Consider the following 6,519-nt stretch of genomic DNA (forward strand, 5'->3'; position numbering starts at 1 on the left):
GGCTTCACACCACTATTTTGAGAGTGGACACTAAATCACAAGGTCTGGCATACTGTCCTAAGAACAGTTATAAAATCTATTGAGGGCTGAACTGCCAAGAAGAAAAAGTATATACACAATGGCAGTTTTGATGCTCTTAGTAAGAGCCTATGTTTACCCATTATTTTTAAAATGACAGAGATTAAATAAAAATTATCCCAATATTATACTTGGTAATAGTTTAATTTTCACTTTTATTCATGTCCCTAGATACTAAATCATGACATACTCATTCTAATTTTATAAAATTGGTGTCAGTTATTGGCCAATTGCAGCTCTTCATTGTTTTTAGCACAGATGACCTCATAAATGTAAGAAATGGGTGCTGAGGAAATGCTGCCAGCACAATTCTTATCTTTCTATACTGGTGTTGATTTTTGTTCAGCATCTTGTCCTTATAGGGAGAATGTAGTAACTTTAATTTTTACAATTAAAATATGACTAAAACTTAGTTTATCCCATTTGAATTTGTAACACTGGTAGAGTATCTCTGAAAATAAGTATGTTAGTCTTCTGATAGCTGAGGTGAAATGCTTCTGCACTGCATCTTAATATTTCCCTTACTTACAGTACCTTATCCTTGAAAAAAATGTAGACTAAACTGCCCTGCATTATTGACATCTCAAATATATTGATATTATCATTGAATCATTAACGTGTAGACTGAATATACCAATACAATAATATATTTGTGTATCATGCAACAATCAAACATATACACAGATATGACTCCTACATATCTAGGCACTGATGGTTTATAAATTGAGTGTTGGCAGGTCTTTTCCTGACTTCTCACTCATTCAAGCCCCAGGAAATCGAGACAGGCTGATATAAATGGAAGTGACTGGTTTTGTGTGATCTTTATATTGTTAGAACAATCTGTATCTATCTTTAGGGATCTGGATGCAAATATTATATTAAAGCCACACTGGGAGATACAGCTAGTGTTGCCTGCAGAGAGATTTTGTGAGCTATCATTTTTTGATTAATGAATGGAAATCTGTGGCTCTCATAGTTTCCCATCTTTAATATTTTACTTTAAGACCATTATATGGTCATTAAAAACTTAAGTGCAGTTTTTTTAAAAAAGATGCCTAAAATTGTTTCTAAATATCAACAATCAAGAGCAGTGATACTTTAAGTTAAGCAACAGCCCTTTGCAATTATTATGATTCATGTTAGTGCTGTTGGGTTTTATTCTCTCATAAATCACTCAGTATAGAATCTGTGTTTTGTTATTTCCTAATCATTTGCCAATTCCTGTTTAGGTATTGAGATTAAAAGGTCTTGGCAGGAACCACTTTTAAATTCTGATTTCACCTTCTGTACCAGTGCTAGCTTTGATAAATATATTGGTGCTAATTTCAGTTGTATATAGAACGTTTGATAAACATGATTAATTTTTATAAAGATTCTAGAACTATAAAATTGCTGTCAACATTCTTGGTGACATGTATCAATTCGTGTGTGTATGAAAGGATACCTCCACAAAGAGACAGTACACTTTCAAACCACATTTAGTACTAAAGAAAAAGAATTAAAGAGTTTTAAAATTGGTGCCTAGACTTGAGTCCAATGGGGGAAAAAAAAAAAACAACAACAAAAAAAAAAACCTCTTTTTTATGGTATCAGGAGTCTGGCTTTTGTATAGGAAACCACCTATCAAATATTTTGGTTTTACACATGACATGACATGTTGTCAGTTTATATTTGTTCAGTCGAATTGGCACGACCACTATGAACCTGCAACTCTTGCTTATTTCCTAGTACTTATTTGTTGACTTAAATATAAGACTTGTTTGAAAGCTGTAGAACCCCAACTTAAGTTGGCTTAAGCCGAAAAAGAACTGAGGGGTAAGTGATTCTAGATGATTATTGGCTGCTGTAACTAGGAAGGCCAGTGGTATAGTTAACTTCAAGTGTGTCTGCATCCAGATGCTTAAACAAGGTTTTTGGAGTTCTAGTTCTTTGTTTCTTAGCTCTATATTCTTTTCTGTTGCCTTCATTCCTGAACTCTTTCTAAGCAGAACTGATTGAAGAAGACAGATTTACCGGTCACAGATTTATCAATCCCAGAACACATCTCTTTTCCAGAACAAGTCGGGGGCAGACTGCCATTGGCTCAGACTGAGTCACCTATTCTAGCTTTGAGCCATTCACAATGATGTGGCCAGGTGTTTATACCTACCTCCAGAGCAGATGAAGATGTTCAACCCACATGAACCATATTGGGGTTAGGGATGAGATACTTTGTTCACCAGAGTAAAAAATTAGTTCTGTAAACAGGCAAAGGGAGAGTAAATGCTAAATTAAAAACCCTCTAGAACTCAGAGTTCTCTTGGTGCTTTCCTGAGTTACATATTGATTGGCCACACATGACAAATTCAGAATTTTGATTTTCTTCTACAGCATGATTTTAGCTCTTGGAAATTCAAAGTTGTCTTCAGGTTTCAGTAGCTTGCTTAACGTAGTGGAAAATTAGATAGTCTTCTTGCAGATTCCTATCTCCCACATCTATGCGTAGTCCAAAGGGTAGGCACATTGGCTTTAATGAAACCAACTTTTTTTCCAGTGAGCTGGTCTGAAAGAGCTAACCAACTTCTTACGGTTCAAACAAAAATCACGTGGCCTCTTTGAATGATGTCATCATAGAGTAATTGTTATTGGGAAGTGATGTTTCAAGCATTTCTTCTCAAATTGCCAGATCTGTAGATTCTGAAAACACCTCTTTCCTGTGCACACTTTCCCATTATCTATCTCTCTTTAGAGGTATTTTCTTATGGTTTGAGTAAATTGATACAAATATCCTGGACTCTACAGGGCACTCCTAACAAAATGTAGCAATACTCTGACCTCAATTTAGGTATTGCTTCATAGATTTTTTTTTTTTTACCTATCTTCTAATTCATTAATTTTATACTTCTCTAGTAAGAGTTTATAATTAAATAACCCTGAACTGTGCAATAGGCACACTTCCAAGTGCTTTACATACATAACTCATTTAATGGTGATAATATTGAAGTATGACTCTCAACCTCGAGGTAAGGAAACTAAGTCACAGAGAGGTTAAGCGATTTTTCCCCACAGTCACATAGCTAATAAGGAGCCAGAGACAAGATCTGAACCCAGGCATTCTGGCTTCATAGCATCTGCTCTTTACTACACAATACCACCTGGTTAGAAGCAGTACATTTTATTAACTCTGTGCTTTCTACTTAAGGCAGTAGGTATAAAGAAAGCTTTGAAGAAAGGCAGAATGGGTAGTGAAGCCACTTAATGTTGGTGTGTTCTTTGAGCTGGTTACACAGTATCTCTAAGCCTCAGTATCATCAGCATGTGTAATTTAGGATGACAATAGTAGTACCCATCTCTTAGGGTCGTTAGAGTTAAAAGGTACACCATGTAAAACCTAGCCCATCCTAGGCATTCTTCAGTGCTTCTTATCTAATTAATTAAATTTTTAAAGAGTGAAAATTTAAAACATCCAAACATTTCTGACTTTGTACCTAGGAGAAAGGGGTTGTGTAATCATGCAGTTTTGATATCTCTGAAAAGACTCTTCTTTGATATAATTTTTACCACAGATTTCTGGTAAAGAGTCCCACCAGTTAAATGTGATTTTAGGGAAAGGGATGGCAAACTTTTTCTGTAAAGCATCAGACAATAAATATATTAGGCATAACTGCTCTCACCTCTGCTGTTGTAGCACAAAAGCAGTTATGGGGCCACATGTAAGGAATGGGTGTGGCTGTGTCCCTTGGACCAGGTTGCTGACCTCTGACCCAGAGTAAAATTTTTGGTGTCATCACATTTTAGCTGAGAAATCTTTTTGCAGTTCCTTGGGCTTTGCTGTTCTGTGTTATTTTAGTTTGAATTCCCAGAGCCCTTAAGTTTATTCATATTTGGGGAAAATATCCATGCATGTCTTGCCCTGTTATTTCATTCACCAACCATAGTTTTTATACTTAAATGGGTTTAGGTTCTTCCACCTGGTTTTTAGGGTTCAGTATGAGAGGTGAAAGTGACTTTGCTTGGTAACTATTTTCTGATCTTCTGTTGCTCAGGCTAGTACAATGTAACTTTTAGAGAGACCAGGATCAGTTATTCAGGATAAAAATATCTGACAATAAAATGCCAATGTTAACAGAGAGGGGTTAAGGGAAGGGGGAAGGTATTCACAAGTCTAAAAACGAGGCATATTTTTTTCCCTCCTGAGAAAGAAATATTATAACTGTTGATAAATCAGAACCAGAGATTTGATACTTTTCTGTGACCGTTCAGTAGTGTTTGTTCCCAAGGTGAGGTATACCACAGGGCCCTTGATTTCACAGATAAATACTGCACAAATAACCATCCTGTTGTTTTTCCCTCACAGCCAACAGAGGGACGCTTTATCAGAATCAGCAGATACCCAGTTTATTGGACGCATTTATTTCCCTATTTTTTCTCAAAACAAGTTGCAGTTTTAGTGTTGATTTTTTTTTAATCTGTCAACCGTGAGTTGTCACGTGACTGTTGTATTTGTTAGAGCTAACTGATACCAGCAGGTGCCCCTGCTAACTCTAATGAAATCCTCCAGCCCTGCATTGCTTGGAATCCTCAGATAACAGAAAAACAAAAACAAGCCCAGCGCCATCCGGATAGGTGAAGCTCCTGGGGTTCTCCATTCTCCCCGCTCAGATCAGTTTTTTTCTTTCAAAGCAGGTTGAACACATTCTTTACCAGTAAAAACATGGCTAATTCTTCCCTTATTCTTTTCAAAGAGAGACGCATAATTTTTTGGCAAGGTGGGGAGTGGATTTGAAGATTAAATCATGACCGCATTTTCCTCTTCCCAACATAGAATGTAAAATCTGACACAGACACAGAACCATAGTTTCGCAAATACCAGATACTCTTATGTGCTTGGAGAAAATACTTTTTCCCCTAGTTTTTCTTTTAGATGGTCACTTGTATAGCATCTAATAAAAGTATAATTTGTATCTTTGCTCGATATCCATTTGAAAGGAACTTGGGGGTTTTTTTTTATTTGTTTCCATTTTTTGGTTATTTCTCCCCCGAGAAAAGAACTATGCAAAACAAACAAACAAAAAAAAAGCTCCTTTGCATATTAGTCAAATGTATATTACTTATTGAAGCCAAAATGAATGTTATATGGGCTGTAATAGGAAACAAGGAGAGAAATGTTGAAAGAAAATGCCCAGAGATCAAACTTGGACACTTAAAAAAGTAGAGGGCTACAGACAGTAGAGGACATTTCATTGGTAATGGCTTAAAAAAAATTTTTTGTGCGAATTTTACATTTCAAAACTGTGAAGAGTTTTATGTGAAAGAAACTACTAAGTGTTCTCTGTAATGTTTTCACAAGTGTTTTTATCATGGTAACATCTTGTTTACTTTAGTTCCCTGCCTAAAACTACTTGGAACATGTTAAGAAAACATTTCAAGAAAGCCTCGACAAAGAGGCTTTTGTTTAACAGCCACCGTGAGGCTGCGAGGATCACAAAGGTGTTAACTTTCAGCCCCTTAAGCACTTCCACATGAAATTCCAGCAACTATGTTTGTGGTTTTGGAAAAACAAAGTGTATGTTAAAGAAACCAGGTATATGCTAATACATGTCAAAGGAGGCCGGATATCATAAATTGTTTCAAACCCATTTGTGGCTCTCAGTTTGCACGCCTGAATGTTCTGCAGTGAAATTAGCTGTAGTTAGTACAGGAGACCTGAACACATGTAGAGGGAATAGCCATCTATAATGTGAGTGTATGTAAATTGGATTCCAGCCTCACCATTTAAATCTCAAGAATACAAGAATGAAAATTTTCCTCATCAGATCCTAGGTGACGTCTGAGTATTACAAAATGAGCTTAACATTTTTATGAATTTGAATTTGACTTTTCCATTTATCATGCACTTATAGTTGTTTTAGAAAAATGGAAATTGGATGCTACCAAAAACCTTTTTTTCCCCCTTAAAAATCTCACCTTTCACCTTTCTGACATTGTTCTGGAGTTCAAAACCTTCCCAACTACTCACAGAGGTCAGTGGCCTAAATACCACAGTGCCCTCTAGTGATCTATAAAATATTAGATAGAAAAGTTAAGACAAGTTTGCCAAAGATAACAGGCCCAATGCCACCACTTTGCTCAAAAAGAAGCAAATAACATTTGAACGCATTTTTTTTCCAAGCAAACAGATTTTAGTCAGAAATGCAAATGAAATGTATTTTTTTTCTTGTAGGCTTTGAAAGCATCAGAAAAATTTTCGAATGTCTACAATGCAAATAATTCTACATATAGCTGCTTATGGATATACAGTACATTTTGTCACTATAGGTACAGTGTTGTGTGTTAATATATTTTAAGAGCCATTAGGTAGCTTAGGTATTTCACGTGATCATTTCCGGTGTGTAATTAGAAGGCATTACTTAAAAGACAGGGATCATCTTTACTCCATACTTTTATTGACACTGTCTGCCA

At 35.9% G+C, this 6,519-nt stretch overlaps 1 protein-coding gene across 7 annotated transcripts in view; it reads left to right on the forward strand.

The window, feature by feature from the left end:
* Positions 1-6,519, forward strand: part of FOXP1 (forkhead box P1) — a 477,086-nt gene that overhangs the window by 426,720 nt on the left and 43,847 nt on the right. The window lies entirely within an intron of this gene.

This window comes from Rousettus aegyptiacus, unplaced genomic scaffold (genome assembly GCF_014176215.1).
Source record: "Rousettus aegyptiacus isolate mRouAeg1 unplaced genomic scaffold, mRouAeg1.p scaffold_m13_p_4, whole genome shotgun sequence".
Classification (NCBI taxonomy): Eukaryota; Metazoa; Chordata; class Mammalia; order Chiroptera; family Pteropodidae; genus Rousettus; species Rousettus aegyptiacus.